Source organism: Rhinatrema bivittatum, chromosome 2 (genome assembly GCF_901001135.1).
Source record: "Rhinatrema bivittatum chromosome 2, aRhiBiv1.1, whole genome shotgun sequence".
Taxonomy (NCBI): domain Eukaryota; kingdom Metazoa; phylum Chordata; class Amphibia; order Gymnophiona; family Rhinatrematidae; genus Rhinatrema; species Rhinatrema bivittatum.
The window spans coordinates 9,371,073-9,387,824 of record NC_042616.1 but is presented as its reverse complement, the minus strand read 5'-3'; the positions used below and the strand labels follow the sequence as shown (position 1 = coordinate 9,387,824).

The 16,752-nt window shown below is 48.6% G+C and overlaps 1 long non-coding RNA gene and 1 pseudogene across 1 annotated transcript; one reads left to right on the top strand and one right to left on the bottom strand.

Moving 5' to 3' along the window:
* LOC115086075 overlaps positions 1–4,283 on the top strand; it is an 89,655-nt pseudogene extending 85,372 nt beyond the window's left edge.
* A 2,258-nt stretch (positions 4,284–6,541) lies between these two features.
* Positions 6,542–8,382, bottom strand: LOC115083501. The gene is made up of 3 exons (XR_003854347.1): positions 7,443–8,382; positions 7,260–7,319; positions 6,542–7,056 (listed from the first exon to the last, which is right to left on the bottom strand). It is a non-coding gene; the product is annotated as an uncharacterized LOC115083501 (long non-coding RNA).
* Positions 8,383–16,752: the final 8,370 nt, after the last annotated feature.

Genomic DNA, 16,752 nt, shown 5'->3' with positions numbered 1-16,752 from the left:
GTTAGTCTGTCCACGGCTGGCTTTTGCAGAGAATACTGGCGGGCTGATGTCAGTGCAGGGTATATATATACCGTGACGTCGGCTTTGCTCTGTCTCCATCTCCTGGTAGAGGTGCATAACCCACTGGTTCTGAATTCATCTGACTGTCCTAAAGAAAAGGAAATGATCAGGCTAAGTAGTCATTTCTCAATCCAGTGCATTGATGGACCCGAGGCAGCATGGATTCACCAGGGGAAGGTCCTCTCAGACAAATCGGATGTATTTTTTTGAATGGATGACTAGAGAATTAGATCAAGGAAGAGTACGCCCTGTAAATGACTTGGAGTCTGGAGATGTAGCAGTCCTGGAAGATGTGGATGAGAAATGCTGAGGGAGTGTGGAGGTGCAGCAGTGGCAGAAAGCATAGAGAGGGGAGGCTGCAGAACAAGGGGTTATGGGATGAGGGGGACTTAGGAGATATTTCTTTACAGGGAGGGTAGTGAATGCACGGGACGGCCTCCCTGTGGAGACAAAGCTGGTATCTGAAGTAAAGAAAGCCTGGGGTAAATACAGGGGATGGCAGGGTCTAAATGTGGTGGTGCTGGGGCTGTTGAGTTGCAGCATTGGAGGAAGGGGGCGGTGCTGGGTGTAGAGAGGCAGCAGTAGAAGAAGGCATGGAAGAGAGGTGGTGATAGTGGGGAAGGGCAGCAGCAGTGCTGGGGGCATAGAAGGGGGGAGTGGTGGAAGGTAGGCAGGAGGCTCTGGTAGAGGGATTGGTCCTTTATTCACTGCTTAACATCTGTCGAGGGGTGACTTTGAGTCTGGCAAGTGCTGCTTTAAGAGATGAACCGTCTGCATGCACCATTTCAGGTAGAGGACCCCCGGCACCGACCTGGACCGCTTGGCCCATTGGAGCAGACCTTGGGGGTGAGGGAGCAGCTTTGGTCCGTCCTGCAGCTGGTGCTGGTCCGGATCTAGGCATCAGGTCTGAAGAAACGGACGCTCATATTCGTGCCCATTGCATTTATTTACGCAGCCTCTCATTTAAATGCTGCATTAGGCTCCCCGAGGCAGTGACTCCTTACCTTTTACTGCCTCGGTCTATACATGGGAGCCTCCTATTTTAAGTGATTCTGGGGATTAATTAGAGGATTGATTTTACCATCACGTTGCTGTTGGTCTCCTCTTTTAAGACTTTACTCAGATGGGCCTGGGTTAGTGGCAAGTTCTGCAGCGCTGCTGGACCTGGGTTTGATTCTCATCTCAGGACCGCTGCTCCCCAGCTTCACTGCAGAGGTGGCGTTCAGAGATCCTGGGAAAAGGAGCCCCAGTCATCCTGAAATGGTGACCCGTAGTGCTTAGAGAAAGGGTCCTCATCAGCTGGAGGTGGCCATGGGTTGTAGGCCGGAGCCAAGGACGATCAATGCACTGCCTGGACTGAGTTGGGAACCAGCAGAGCCGGCAATGAAGGCTCGTGGCAACTTTTATCCCAATGGTGGCCGGTTCTGATTAAGCTGAAAGTCTAAATGAGGAGAGGGAAACGGCTGCGCCACAACATCACACTTCACACATAACTTGACAGAATCTTTTCATCAATCCACCTGCAATTCTCTAAACATCAGAGATTCCCATGTGCTTAATGTGTGACCCCTGATCCCTGCTTACTGGGCACTTTCCTTACTCGTTAATACACAATTAATGCTTTCACTTTATATCCAGCAGCTGGAGAAGTCAAACAGGAAGGAGAGAGGAAGGAGAATCGAGAAGAACGACCTAAAAAACTGGAACAGATCCCAAAAGAATCAGGAAATGGCTGTGTGAATGTTTCCCAGGGGACTAAGAAGAGAAAAATTAGAAAACAAAATCAGGAATCAGAGGAGAAGCCGAGCGACGCTGCAGGAGCCTCGCCGGATGCAGTCCCTGAGTGTGAGGGAAGGGATGGGGAGCTCACAGACATCCCTGAGCACCAGAGACACCCGAGAGCAGAGAGACCCTTCCAAAGTAATAGTGATCACATGACTTCTGACCACCACCAGAGAAAAGGAAAAGAGAAGAAACCCTTAGTGGTTGTAACCCGTGGGAAAAAGTCAGGAAGAAAACCAGTTTTTACTGGAGAGAGACCATTTAAATGCACTGAGTGTAGTAAAACCTTCATGTGGCAGTCACGTCTCATAAGTCACCAGAGAATCCACACAGGAGAGAGACCATTTAAATGTACTGAGTGTAGTGAAACCTTCATGTGGAGGACAAGCCTCAGATTCCATCAGAAAATCCACACAGGAGAAAGACCATTTAAATGTACGGAGTGTAGCGAAGCCTTCATATGGAAGTCAGGTTTCATAAGACACAAGAAAATCCACACAGGAGAGAGGCCATTTAAATGTACTGAGTGTAGCGAAGCCTTCATGGGGCAGTCAGATCTCATAAGACACAAGAAAATCCACACAGGAGAGAGGCCATTTAAATGTACTATGTGTAGTAAAAGTTTTAATCGGATGTCAGCGCTCATAACCCACCAGAACATCCACACTGGAGAGAGAGTATTTCAATGCACTGAATGTACTAAAGCCTTCATATGGAGGTCAGGTTTCATAAGACACCAGAAAATCCACACTGGGGAGAGACCTTTTAAATGCACTGAGTGTAGTAAAACCTTCATGTGGAAGCATTGTTTCATAAACCACCAGAAAACCCACACTGGGGAGAGACCTTTTAAATGCACTGAATGCAGTAAAAGCTTTAAGGAGATGTCTAAGCTCAGAAGCCACCAGAACATCCACACTGGAGAGAGAGTATTTCAATGCACTGAGTGTAGTAAAGCCTTCATATGGAAGTCAGAACTCATAAAACATCAGAAAATCCACACTGGGGAGAGACCATTTAAATGCACTGAATGCAGTAAAAGCTTTAAGGAGATGTCAAAGCTCATAACCCACCAGAAAATCCACACTGGGGAGAGAGTATTTCAATGCACTGAGTGTAGTAAAGCCTTTATGTGGCAGTCATGTTTCATAAAACATCAGAAAATCCACACTGGGGAGAGACCTTTTAAATGCACTGAATGCAGTAAAAGCTTTAATCAGATGTCAACGCTCATAACCCACCAGAAAATCCACACTGGGGAGAGAGTATTTCAATGCCCTGAGTGTAGTAAAAGGTTTGAACAGAAGTCATGTCTCATAAGACACCAGAAAATCCACACACCAGAGAGACCATTTAAATGCACTGAGTGTAGCAAAGCCTTCAATTCGACATCAAACCTTATAAAACACCAGAGAATCCACGCTGGGGAGAGACCATTTAAATGTACTGAGTGTAGTAAAACCTTCATGTGGCAGTCAGAGCTCATAAATCACCAGAAAATGCACACTGTGGAGAGACCATTTAAATGCACTGAGTGTAGTAAATCCTTCAAATGGACGTCAAACCTTATAAAACACCAGAGAATCCACACTGGGCAGAGACCATTTAAATGTACTGAGTGTAGCAAAGCCTTCATGTGGAAGTCAGGTCTCATAAGACACCAGAAAATCCACACAGGAGAGGGACCATTTAAATGCACTGAGTGTAGTAAAGCCTTCAATTGTAAGTCAAACCTTATAAAACACCAGAAAATCCACACTGTGGAGAGACCTTTAAATGTACTGAGTGTAGTAAAACCTTCATGTGGAAGACAAGCCTCATACTCCATCAGAAAATCCACACAGGAGAGAGACCATTTTCATGCAGTGAGTGTAGTGGAAGGTTTGATCAGAACGCATCCCTCATGAGCCACCAGAAAATCCACACAGGAGAGAGGCCATTTAAATGTACTGAGCGCACTAAAAGCTTCATGTAGAAGACAGCCCTCCAAAAACACAAGAAAATCCACACAGGGGAGAAACAATTTAAATGCACGGAGTGTAGTAAAAACTTAATTCAAAACCACCAGATAATCCACACTGGGGAGAGACCATTGAAATGTACTGAGTGTAGTAAAATCTTTAATCAGAAGTCAACGCTCAAAACCCACCAGAAAATCCACACTGGGGAGAGACCTTTTAAATGTACTCAATGTAGTAAATCTTTCAAACAGAAGGCCTATCTTTCACATCACCAGAAATTCCACACAGGGGAAGGCTTGCCTTCTGACTAGGGAAAGGCCAGTTTGATATTTTCGCACTGCGTACACATAGACTACAAGATGTCATAGTGGATAATACATTGAAATCGTCAGCTTAGTGTGCTGCAGCAGTCAAAAATGTTAGGAATTATTAGGAAGGGAATGGTGAATAAAACAGAAAATGTTATAATGCCTCTGTATTATTCCGTGGTGAGATCACACCTTGATTGTAGATTTTTTCTTTGCATTCCATGTGCTCCTCTTTTGTTTTGTAGATTTTCTCTTTGTATTCCATGTGCTCCTCCTCTGTTTGGTTGATTTTCCCTTTGTATTCCATGTGCTCCTCTTCTGTTTGTAGATTTTATCTTTGTATTCCATGTGCTCCTTTTCTGTTTGGGTGATTTCCCTTTGTATTCCATGTGCTCCTCTTCTGTTTGTAGATTTTATCTTTGTATTCCATGTGCTCCTTTTCTGTTTGGTTGATTTTCCCTTTGTATTCCATGTGCTCCTTTTCTGTTTGGTTGATTTTCCCTTTGCATTCCATGTGCTCCTCTTTTGTTTTGTAGATTTTCTCTTTGTATTCCATGTGCTCCTCCTCTGTTTGGTTGATTTTCCCTTTGTATTCCATGTGCTCCTCTTCTGTTTGTAGATTTTATCTTTGTATTCCATGTGCTCCTTTTCTGTTTGGTTGATTTTCCCTTTGTATTCCATGTGCTCCTTTTCTGTTTGGTTGATTTTCCCTTTGTATTCCATGTGCTCCTTTTCTGTTTGGTTGATTTTCCCTTTGTATTCCATGTGCTCCTCTTCTGTTTGGTTGATTTTCCCTTTGCATTCCATGTGCTCCTCTTTTGTTTTGTAGATTTTCTCTTTGTATTCCATGTGCTCCTCCTCTGTTTGGTTGATTTTCCCTTTGTATTCCATGTGCTCCTCTTCTGTTTGTAGATTTTCTCTTTGTATTCCATGTGCTCCTCTTCTGTTTGTAGATTTTCTCTTTGTATTCCATGTGCTCCTCTGTTTGGTTGATTTTCCCTTTGTATTCCATGTGCTCCTTTTCTGTTTGGGTGATTTCCCTTTGTATTCCATGTGCTCCTATTCTGTTTTGGTGTTTTTCCCTTTCAATTACATGTGCTCCACTGTTGCGGTCCCGACTGCTTCCCTTCTGTTGGGGCCCAAGCCCGCCTACCTCCGCTTCAGGGATCGCTGCTTTCCGCTTGCTCTGGACCCCGGGGGCTTCTCTCACTCTACGTGGCGGCCGCCATTACGTGCTTGCTTCTCTTCAGCCTCGCGCGCCCAGCTCCCGGCAGCCTGGCCCCGCCCGTGCCGATGACGTCACGCCCAAGTCCCGATATAACCGGCGCTCAAACTCTCTCTCATCGCCTTGCAACGAGGTTCACAACTCCGTGTTGTTCTTAGTTGCACTCCTGGTGATTTCCACGTTGCCTGCTTCTGACTCCGGTTTGCTTCTGACCTCGCTTCAGCCTGCTGCCTGCCTCCGACTCTGGTTTGCTTCTGACTTCCGCTTCAGCCTGCCGCCTGCCCCGACTCCGCTTTGCCTTTGACTCCGCTTCAGCCTGCCTCCGACTCCGGTTTGCTTCTGACCCCGCTTCAGCCTGCTTCTGACCCCGGTTTGCCTCTGACTTCTGCTTCAGCCTGCTGCCTGCCTCTGACTCTGGTTTGCCTCTGACTCCGCTTCCGCCTGCAGCCTGCCTTCGACTCCGGCTTGCTCCTGACTCTGCTTCAGCCAACAGCTAGCCTCCGACTCCGGCTTGCTCCTGACTCTGCTTCAGCCTACAGCCAGCCTCCGACTCCGCTTTGCCTTTGACTTCGCTTCAGCCTACAGCCTGCTTCAGACTCCGGTTTGCTACAGACTCCACAGCCACCCGCTGCCCTGCCTTCAGCCGGCCCTCGGCCCTGTGCAGCCGGTCCCCTGCCTTCCGGGCACCTTGGACTTCCTATCCTTCCTGCTTGCTCTGGTCCCGGCCTACGCCTATCTCAGCCTCTGGACTTTCTGTCTCAGTTCCTAGTCCCGAGGGCCCGGGACCCTACGGGCTCCTCCCGGGGGGGTCCCTGGTTCCTGGGTGAACTCCTCCAGCTTGTGGCTCCGCCTCCCGGCCTACCCTGCCTCCCTAGGTGGGCCGGCCCAAGGGTCCACTATCTCTCCAGCAGTGTCGAACTGCAACACCTCTTCTGTTTTGTAGATTTCCTCTTTGTATTCCATGTGCTCCTCTTCTGTTTTGGTGTTTTTCCCTTTCTATTAAATGTGCTGCTTTTATGTTTTGTAGATTTTCTCTTTGTATTCAGTCTGTGTGCTCTGCATGTGCTCCTCATCTTTGGCAGTCATTCTGTTCTTGGTTATCGCCACAGTATCACCACAGAAGTGACATGCAATAAATAGTTGAAAGGAAACGCAAACCAAATTTTGTCAAGCAAAATAAATATATTTTCAAATTTAAACTATTTACAAAAATCTTTTTTGCAATTATTTGACATTTTGATAAGGGGGGCATGGGGAGGAACCATGCAATGGGGGAGGTTCCCATCCTGCAGGAGCCCACACCATTACGAGCAGGGACTGAGTTCCTGCCAGTGTGTGCAGGAGTTCAATAATCTACTGCTGGCCATGGCGCAGATCGTACAGGATGGGTCACCGCCTGCACTGCCAATTCCTCCTGGACCGTCAGACCGCGGGTCATCTGCGCCAGGAGGAGCAGCATAGCGTCCAGGCGTCCCTTAAGGGCTGAGGTCCCTTCCCCGGCCGCTGCACCACCCTCCAGCTGTTGACCCACCCCTGGAAGCCCAGGAGAGACAGGGCCGACAATGTCAATGACGATGTCTTCCTCGTCTCCCATAGCAGGTGGGGCAGGAGAGAGTTGGAGCGGAAAAATAACAGGGGGGGGGCACAATTGCGGGCTCAGGGGACACTCTCGGGGTCGCCGCTTCCTCCTCCTCCTCCATTTCAGTCTCTGCCGATGTGTCTGAAAAGAGAAAAAGTTAAAGCGTTACTGCTGTCGCACATAAAAACATCCAGAACAGTGTAGGAGGGAGAACTTAGCAACATTTTAAACAGGAACATAACCTCTACCATTACAGAGAGTATGACATTTACAAATGCACATTTCATAAGCGTGCCAAATGGCATCCACATACTTTAAGTATGCCGATGCTATTAAAGGCTCACCGTGGCGTTGTTCTCAAGGAGCATATTCCTCACCACTGGAGCTGTCACCTGTGCTGCTCTCTGAAAACAGAAATAAAAAAATTGTCACAGCTGCGCATGCAACGATCAAGAATGGTACAAATTTCTTCATGGCATTTGTAAAGAAGACCTTGACGCTTGCAGGTCAACCATGACATTTGCTACCTTCCGCTCTGCGGTGGGCCTGCAGGGCCCTCAGGTAATCCGGCTCCTCCCTCCGGATCCGCCTTGCCCGCTTCTTCAATGCCTCAACCTGGCAGTAATACAATAGAAATAGGAAACACAAGTTGAACTAAAATGTTTTCTTTGCTTTTGAGTCAAAACAAACAAGTTTAACAAGTGAAGTGTCTGTTTTCCTTGTCACCCACAGCAATACAAAACAACTACCCAAATACTTCAAACAAGTCAAGTACCAGTTGTCCTATTGTCGCATACAGCAATACAAAACAGCCACCCAAATAAATGTAATTTCCTTGGTTCAAACAAGTCAAGTGTCAGTTTTCCTATTGTCACACACAGCAATGCAAAACAACCCCCAAATATATGTTATTTTACTCATTTTTCATGCATGTTAGAAGATAACAAGAAACAGAAGCCTACGAACTTACCTCTCTCTGATAGGAAGCCTGGGCGTTGAATTGGGCCCTGAGTGCCTGCCAGGCCTCGTCGGCCCTGTCCTGGTCCCGTGGGTGCCCAGGGCTGAAGTACTGGTGCCATTCCTGCTGCATGATGAGGGAGGCCAGCAGCCTCACATCACCGTCTGCAAAAGTCGGAAGTCTTCCTCTGGGCATCTTGCAAAGCATTAACAAAATGGCCGTCCGGGCATGGCGTTAAACATGCAAGCACCCTGCCACCTGCTCCCAGCGTCCGTTGAGGCGTCCCTTTGGTTCCGCCATGTCCGTACTGCAATAAATTGTCCAAGCGCTTAAGGCTGAAGCCTAGAATTAGGCATCCTTTTGGTTCCGCAATGTCCTTACTGTTGAATTTTTCAGGCGCTCAAGGCTGAAGCCTAGAATTAGGCATCCCCCTTTAGTTCCGCCATGTCCCTACTGCTACAAACTTTTCAGGCGCTCAAGGCTGAAGCCTAGAATTAGGCGTCCCTTCGGTTCCGCCATGTCCCTACTGGCGCTCAAGGCTGAAGATGGACGTTCCCGTCTTTTTGGAACTGCTGTTTCCCATTTGTGACGCCATCATAGCGTCATAATCCTACCATGAACGTGTATATAAGTCGCTTCTCTGAATGGAAAAGTCCATTTCTAATTCGTTATGGACTAGGTCACACCATGTACAACTGTTCCGTCGGATATCTATCGGGAGATCAGCAAGGCTTTCTGCAGGTAGGCATAGCAATGCACACTTCCTTTTTTCCAACAGGTACCGCAAGGCCACCAGGATTCATGGACGCTGCGGCCACGCTAGCCACTTTCAAATGTTCAACCAACCTTTCCGGTGCTCAAGGCAGCCTATCTTCCAACCTTCGTGATAGTCTGGAAAGGTTGGTAGCTAGACCATGATGTACGCTGAAGCCTAGAATTAGGCGTCCCTTGTGTTGCTCCATGTCCCTATGCTACTCACTTTTCTGTGAGCTTAGGCTTGGGCGCTCAAGGATCAAGCCTAGAATTGGGCCTACCAAGAAACTCTATACAACCTCTACAAATGTCACAAAATGCTGCAGCCCGTATTCTCACTAACACGCACCCTCACGATCACATTACTCCCGTTCTCCAGTCTTTACACTGGCTCCCAGTAGCATCCAGAATAATATATAAATCCCTTACACTCATACACAAAGTCATTCATAACCAAAATATGCAATGGTTCTCTGATCATCTCATTTTCAATAAGCCAAACAGACCTACAAGAACACAACATCAGGCGAAACTCCTGACACCTTCACCTAAACTAACTAAACATGTATCCACTAGGGAATGCTCTTTTATCATAGCAGGAACCACTCTATGGAATAAAATGCCCTCCAACTTACGCCAGGAAATTGCCACAAGAAATTCAAACAGAATCTTAAAACCTGGCTATTCAAACAAGCATACCATTGACTGACTTGATACTCTATGATTAACTTTATCTCCCATTAGACCTCCCCCCTGTCTCATGACTCCCTTTTAGAATCCCTCCCTCAACTTATATACGCCCAATCAATCTTTTCTTTTCTTCTCCTCTATCAATAGGAATCCTCCATCCCCCCTTCATTGTAATACTGTATATATTCCCAATGAAGAAGCCCAAAGTAACGCCAATACATCCTTTATTCAGGTTAGCTTCCAACTTTGTGGTGTAAATATTAACCAAATATATTATGTTTATCACTGTTACCATGTTTTGAACTGTTACTATTTACTTTTAATCCTTGTTGTATATATAATTCATTGTAAAGCCTGTTGCTGCATTATGTTCCCACTGTAAACCGAGGTGATGTTACTAACGTGCCGCGGTATATAAAAAACCTTAAATAAATAAATAAATAAATAAATAAATAAAATATTCTCAAGTTTGTATTCTTAAATGAGCTATGTGTTATTTAAGCATCTACTACAATCAGCAGCCTCAGGGATGCCTAATTCTAGATGCAGGAGGAAGACTCCGTATAGATGTCCATATAGGCGTCCGTATAGGCGTCTGCTGTCTCGTCCCCCCCCCCCCCCCCGAGCCTCAGGACGGCCTAGCAGACGCCGGATGAAGGCCTGGTGCATCTCCCATCTCTCCGGCATCCGTAGAGGCGCCATATCCGGAGCCTCAGAGACACCCAGAGATGGATGGTACAGTTGAACCCTGGCCTGGCGCGGCTCCCATTTCTCCGGCGTCCGTAGAGGCATCCATGTCCGGAGCCTCAGAGACGCCCAGAAATGGATGGTACAGTTGAACCCAAACAGAACACATACCTCCACCGGTCCTTGCCGCTGGGTTCTCCGGACTTGCTGCTGGGTTCTCCGGTTGGCTGGGTTCTCCTTGCAGCTGGGCTCCCCTGTTGGCCTCTCCAATCTGCCGAGCATTTATCATTCGAGCATTTCTCATTCTGCTTCTCAACCAAATGAAAAATATCACCAGAGCCAATATATGCATGTTGTCCATGGTGCTGTCCAGTATGAAGCTGACTGAACACCACACTAACGTCAGGGTCAGGGTAGGCGGTAAATATTGAGGTTAAAGACGCGGTAAATAAGCTGGTTAAAAAGGCGATAATTTGGGCGCATGTTACTGAATCGGGTGGAATAGCTAATCCAATCATTAACATATCATATACATGCGGCGGGCGGAAAGGGATACGCGTCTTTTGTGGCAAGCAATAAGGATGCGTAAAAGCCGATACTGAATCGCGGGTCCGTCTTACGTGCTCAAAACGTGCGTCCAAAGCGGGTTAAAAAACGGGCAACCGCAGCCACGCTTTACTGTATCGGCCTGACAGAAAGTACAGGAAGTATACTATAAACTATTGGTACTTAGATGGTTAAAACCACTTCTTAACCAAACAGACTTTCGAATAGTGCTCCAGGCTTTGGTGTTTACGATTATAGATTACTGTAACTCTCTATATCTAGGTCTCCCTCAAGCAACTTTAAGACCGCTTCAGATTTTGCAGAACTCAGCGGCTAGAGTTTTAACAGGAATAAACAAAAGAGAACATATTACTCCTGTGCTAATAGCACTACATTGGCTGCCGATTGATGCAAGAGTCAAATATAAAACACTCTGTTTGATTCATAAAGCAATTTATGCTGAACAAATTGACTGGCTGAATGCAATGTTGCGGATACACACCCCCCAACGTAATTTACGTTCCGCTAATAAAGGATTTCTTGTTGTTCCTTCCCTGGCAAGTGCCAAACTAACTACTGACAGAGAAAGAGCGGTCTCGTTGGTGGGCCCAAAACTGTGGAACTCTATGCCACCTGAATTGAGGCTACAAAGAGATATGAAACTGTTTAGAAAGGTGCTATAAACGTGGCTTTTTAATCAAGCATGTGATATAGAATTGAGCAAATGATTTTATCTTTATTTTAATTAATTTTTAATTTCATTTAAATTCATTTATTGTAAGTGATTTTATTTATGAACTAATTAATTTTTTGTTTCAGTTTTATTTTAAGTCCAAATTGTATTTTAATTTGTATAATTTGATTTAAGTATTATGTCTGTTCTTTTTTAAATTTTTACAAATGTAAACCGTTGTGAAGGTTGAAAAACTATACATCGGTATATAAAACCGAATAAATAAATAAATAAATATCGAACCCAAAGATGTTACGGGTAAGCCATTTGTGTTTCCATTGACATTTTAGTCCCCATTGCAGGCGTCTCATGTGTAGCCTGGTGTTGGGGACCGTGAAAATAGCCGCTGCCATGTGGCCTAGGACTACTAAAATTTGTCTCGCCGAAGGTCTCTGAGTATGGTTCAACACATGGAGAAGATGACACAATTGTGATATCCTGTCGTTTGGTAGGTATGCCCGGTTGCAAGTGGTGTCCAGGTATGCTCCTATGAATTGCAGTTGTTGTGTTGGTTGTAGGTGTGATTTCTGAAAATTGATCACTAGTCCTAATTCCTGTAAGCAGTCTATCACCTGATGGAGGTGATCGATTAAGATGCTCGGAGCTGAGGCGATTATCAGCCAATCGTCCAGAAGTGGAAATATGGTTATACCCTGTTGTCTGAGATGAGCCACCACCACAACCATACATTTGGTGAAAACCCTGGGTGCAGCCAATAGTCCAAAGGGAAGAACTTTGTACTGGTAGTGTTGATGCTTGTAGCGGAAGCACAGGTATCGCCAAGAGGATGGATGGATTGGAATATGTGTGTAAGCATCCTTTAGATCGATGGAACACATCCAGTCGGGTTGAATCAGAGGTAGGACTGATTTCAATGATACCATCTTGAATTTCTCTTTGGTTAGGAATTTGTTCAATTCTCGCAGGTCTAGTATGGGACAAAGGCCTCCGACATTTTGGGTATGAGGAAGTATGAGGAATAAAACCCCACCTGTTGGTTTTTCGGGGAAATCTGTTGAATGGCCTGTTGTTTGTGAAGCAAAGCAATTTCCTCCCCCAGTTGCAGTTGGAAGCTTTGAATCTTTCGAGTGGAAAGGTGAGGTAGCATGGGTTTTGTGGTAAATTGGAGTTGGTACCCATGTCGAACTATCTCTAAAACCCATTGATCGGATGTTATTCTTTCCCAGGCTGCCAGGCAAGAATGGATTCTGCCAGGTGTTGCTTGGTGTTGTGGTGGTGGCTGAGTTACTAAAAAGATGGCATTGATTTTACTGCAGCAGCCGGTTGTTGTGCCTCCTGTCTTTGGTTACGTGCCTTGCCCCTACGTTGGTTCGGGGTATGCTGTTGCGGTGTAGAACGCTGGTAAGATGGATACAGCTGTGTACGAAAGGACTGATAAGACCTATAAGGTCTACGGGCATATGATTGTCGAAGAGTGGATCCGACATAACGACGTGTGGTCGAGTAGTGAGGTTGTGATGTTAGGGATTGAACTGCTAGAGCTTCCTCTTTCAATTTGTCCACAGTGTCCTGAAAACGCTCTCCGAACAGGTTGTCTCCCGTACACGGGAGGTTTGCCAGTTTCTCAAGCAAATCTTCCCGTATTGTACTGGAACGTAACCATGCCATTCTACAGGCTGCAATGGCTGTTGCAGATGTCCTGGAAGATGTTTCGAATCCCTCATATATCGACCGCAGAAGGTATCGAGAACACTCTTCCATATCGTGAAGAGGCGGTGGTAACTGATTTGCCTTCGAGGAAAGCATACCTTTTGTGGCTTGTATGCACTCATATAGGTATTGTACCATATAGAATTGATGATGCATAATGCGGGCATTCAAGATTGAGTTGTGGTACATCTTCCTGTCAAACTCATCTAAATATCTGTTATCCTTACCTGGTGGATATGAGGTGTGCGACTTTGTTTTCTTGAATCTTTGCATCGCAGACTCTACCACAATTGAAGCATGCGGTAATTGTGGCATAGAGTAAGGCGATGTTTTCCGCATACAAAATTTTATATCCTTTTCCTTGAGACCGCTGACAGAGAGTAAAGTGTTTCCCACGATTTCTTTAAGACTGTATGTAGGAGTTCTTGTGGTGGAAGAGATGTTGGTTCTCCTGGAGTATCGAAAATTTTTAGGAGACCAAAGGTTTCTGATCCAGGGTCTGTCTCCTTTTGGACCTCTAGGTGTAATATGGTACCCAAATTTTCTGAAAATTTGGGATACGCGAGGTCTTCTGGAGGGGAATATGGTTCCTGCGGCTGTTCCTCTGGGTCCGATCAGCGCGGCCCCTCACTCCCTGCGGGCAGATTTTCTAATTCTTTCCCGGGGACGGAGGGAGGGAGCTCCCGGCATCAGCGCGGCCCCTCGCTCCCTGCGGGCAGATTTTCTAATTCTTTCCCGGGGACGGAGGGAGGGAGCTCCCGGCATCAGCGCGGCCCCTCGCTCCCTGCGGGCAGATTTTCTAATTCTTTCCCGGGGACGGAGGGAGGGAGCTCCCGGCATCGGCGCGGCCCCTCGCTCCCTGCGGGCAGATTTTCTAATTCTTTCCCGGGGACGGAGGGAGGGAGCTCCCGGCATCGGCGCGGCCCCTCGCTCCCTGCGGGCAGATTTTCTAATTCTTTCCCGGGGACGGAGGGAGGGAACTCCCGGCATCGGCGCGGCCCCTCGCTCCCTGCGGGCAGATTTTCTAATTCTTTCCCGGGACGGAGGGAGGGAGCTCCCGGCATCGGCGCGGCCCCTCGCTCCCTGCGGGCAGATTTTCTAATTCTTTCCCGGGGATGGAGGGAGGGAGCTCCCGGCATCGGCGCGGCCCCTCGCTCCCTGCGGGCAGATTTTCTAATTCTTTCCCGGGGACGGAGGGAGGGAGCTCCCGGCATCGGCACGGCCCCTCGCTCCCTGCGGGCAGATTTTCTAATTCTTTCCCGGGGACGGAGGGAGGGAGCTCCCGGCATCGGCGCGGCCCCTCGCTCCCTGCGGGCAGATTTTCTAATTCTTTCCCGGGGACGGAGGGAGGGAGCTCCCGGCATCAGCGCGGCCCCTCACTCCCTGCAGATTTTCTAATTCTTTCCCGGGGACAGAGGGAGGGAGCTCCCGGCATCAGCGCGGCCCCTCACTCCCTGCGGGCGGATTTTCTAATTCTTTCCTGGGCTTCACCTTTTTATTTCAATCCTTCTCTGCGTTACTATGGCAACAGATGTAGGATTGTCCTGCCAATAGACAGGTCGATACAGTATCGTTCGGTCGAAGATTTCTCGTCTGTAACGTGCTCGGAGCGCACAATTCGGGCGCGTAAGGCGATCCAGCGATACAGTCTCCAGTTTCACGCGTCCTTAGCGCTTTGTAAAATAGACACATAACCCTTTCCGCACGCAGCATGTAAATGAACGAATTAGCTGTATAATGAAGGAATTAGCTATTCCTCTCCGATACTGTAACGGGCGCTGATATTATCTCCTCAGTAACCCGCTGTTTTGCCACGGCCTTAACGTGTTAGTTTACCGCCTCCCCCTAGTAGGAGTTAGGACTGTGAGTCTAGTAACAAATCCATCGACACCGCTTAAGATACTCAAAAACAATAAAACACAATAAAAAAAAAAGCGATACAGAGATGATCGAGAAAATGTAATGCTGTGGGACACATAAAAACCTGTCAGAAAAAAAAATAAAAAATTTTTAAATACCTGTCGGAGGGCCGCGTGGGTCCAGGCGGCGACGGCGGGGCGGGTGGACGCGCGTTAGTTTCAGACAGCCGGCGGCGGGATCCGGGGGGCCGGTGGTCGCGTGTTAAATCTAGGCCGCGGGCGGGTGGGCGCTTGTTCCAGGCGGCGGCGGCGGGGGCGGGTGGACGCGTGTTAAATCTAGGCCGGGTCGCACAGACGCACATTCATCCGCCTGGATGAGTGAATAAATGCGCGCCTGTGCGACCCCTGCGATTCAGCGCTCAAGGCAGTCACATGCCGTGACGTCACGCCTTGAGCGCCGAATCGCAGGGGTCGCACAGGCGCGCATTCATTCATCCAGGCGGATGAATGCGCGTCTGTGCGACCCGGCCTAGATTTAACACGCGACCACCCGCCCCCCCCCCCCCCGGCCGTCTGAAACTAACGCGCGTCCACCCGCCGCCGCCTGGAACAGACGCCCACCCGCCCGCGGCCTAGATTTAACACGCGACCACCGGCCCCCCCGGATCCCGCCGGCCGCCTGGACCGACGCGGCCCTCCGACAGGTATTTAAAAATGTTGTTTTTTACACTTCCTGGTGCCTGTTATTTGAAATGACAGGTACCAGCGCACCCAGGTTACTGTATAGGCGCTGTATTAAGCGCCTATACAGTAAAATGGGTTACGCGGGCATAACCCTTCCCTAACGCTTCACAGCCGCGGCTTGCATTTGCATGCGATTAGAAGAGAGTATCAGGCGCTAGGTCAGGAGAACTGTGCGTGCGGGGAGGAAGGGTGCGCCTGACACTGCCGCGCTGTTTCTACCGCGGCCTTACTGTATCGCCCCCTGCGCTCTCACCGGGCAGGGGGCGGGCACTCAGCACCCGGATCCCGCCCTCTGCCGCTGATTGGTCACAATCTTCGTCAGGGTGGGCAGACGTGAGGATCCGCCCCTCTAGCTCTGATTGGTCAGAATCCTCCTGAGGGTGAAGATAAGAAAAGAGCCCGCCCCTCTGGCCCTGATTGTTAGAGCGGAAGAGAAGGTCCCGCCCCTCTGGCAGTGATTGGTTGGGATCCTCCTGGGGACGGTGGGGGAGGAGTTAGGAGCAGGAGGAGGAGGATCCGCTCCCTCTTCCACCATTGGAAGCGGAGGCCTTGAGAGAGCAAAGCCCGATATTTTCAAACCATAGAAACATTGCCCGGGGGAGGGGCACCAGCCCATTCTCCCATCGAAATTAAAGGCAAACACCTGTGCCCTGCATCTCGCAGGACAGAGAGCAAAGCCCAAATCTCCCGGTCCTCGGGACTACACTTCCCACAATTCCCAGCCTCCTTGTTCTTTGTCGACCAACTGCAGCTCTCACGTCTTCTTCCCTCTTTGGTGATGTCACTTCCTGTCGGAAGCGGGTGGGATTAGCTGTGCCCGGCAGTGCTGAGACTCGAAACTGGAGGGAACCTGAGCGGCTTCACCCAGCGCAGTCCAAAGTGTCCCCACCCCAGGGACGGTGCAGGGAGGGAGCCGGGGCTGGAAATCCTGCTCTGGAGAAGGGGCAGGAGAATGGCTGCAGGGCTTTCTGCTCAGCAGGTAGGAGACTGGCAGGAGGGGGGCAGGGGATGCAGCCTGGGACTGATCCCATCCCCCACCCCAGGGACGGTGCAGGGAGGGAGCCGGGGCTGGAAATCCTGCTCTGGAGAAGGGGCAGGAGAATGGCTGCAGGGCTTTCTGCTCAGCAGGTAGGAGACTGGCAGGAGGGGGGCAGGGGATGCAGCCTGGGACTGATCCCATCCCCCACCCCAGGGAC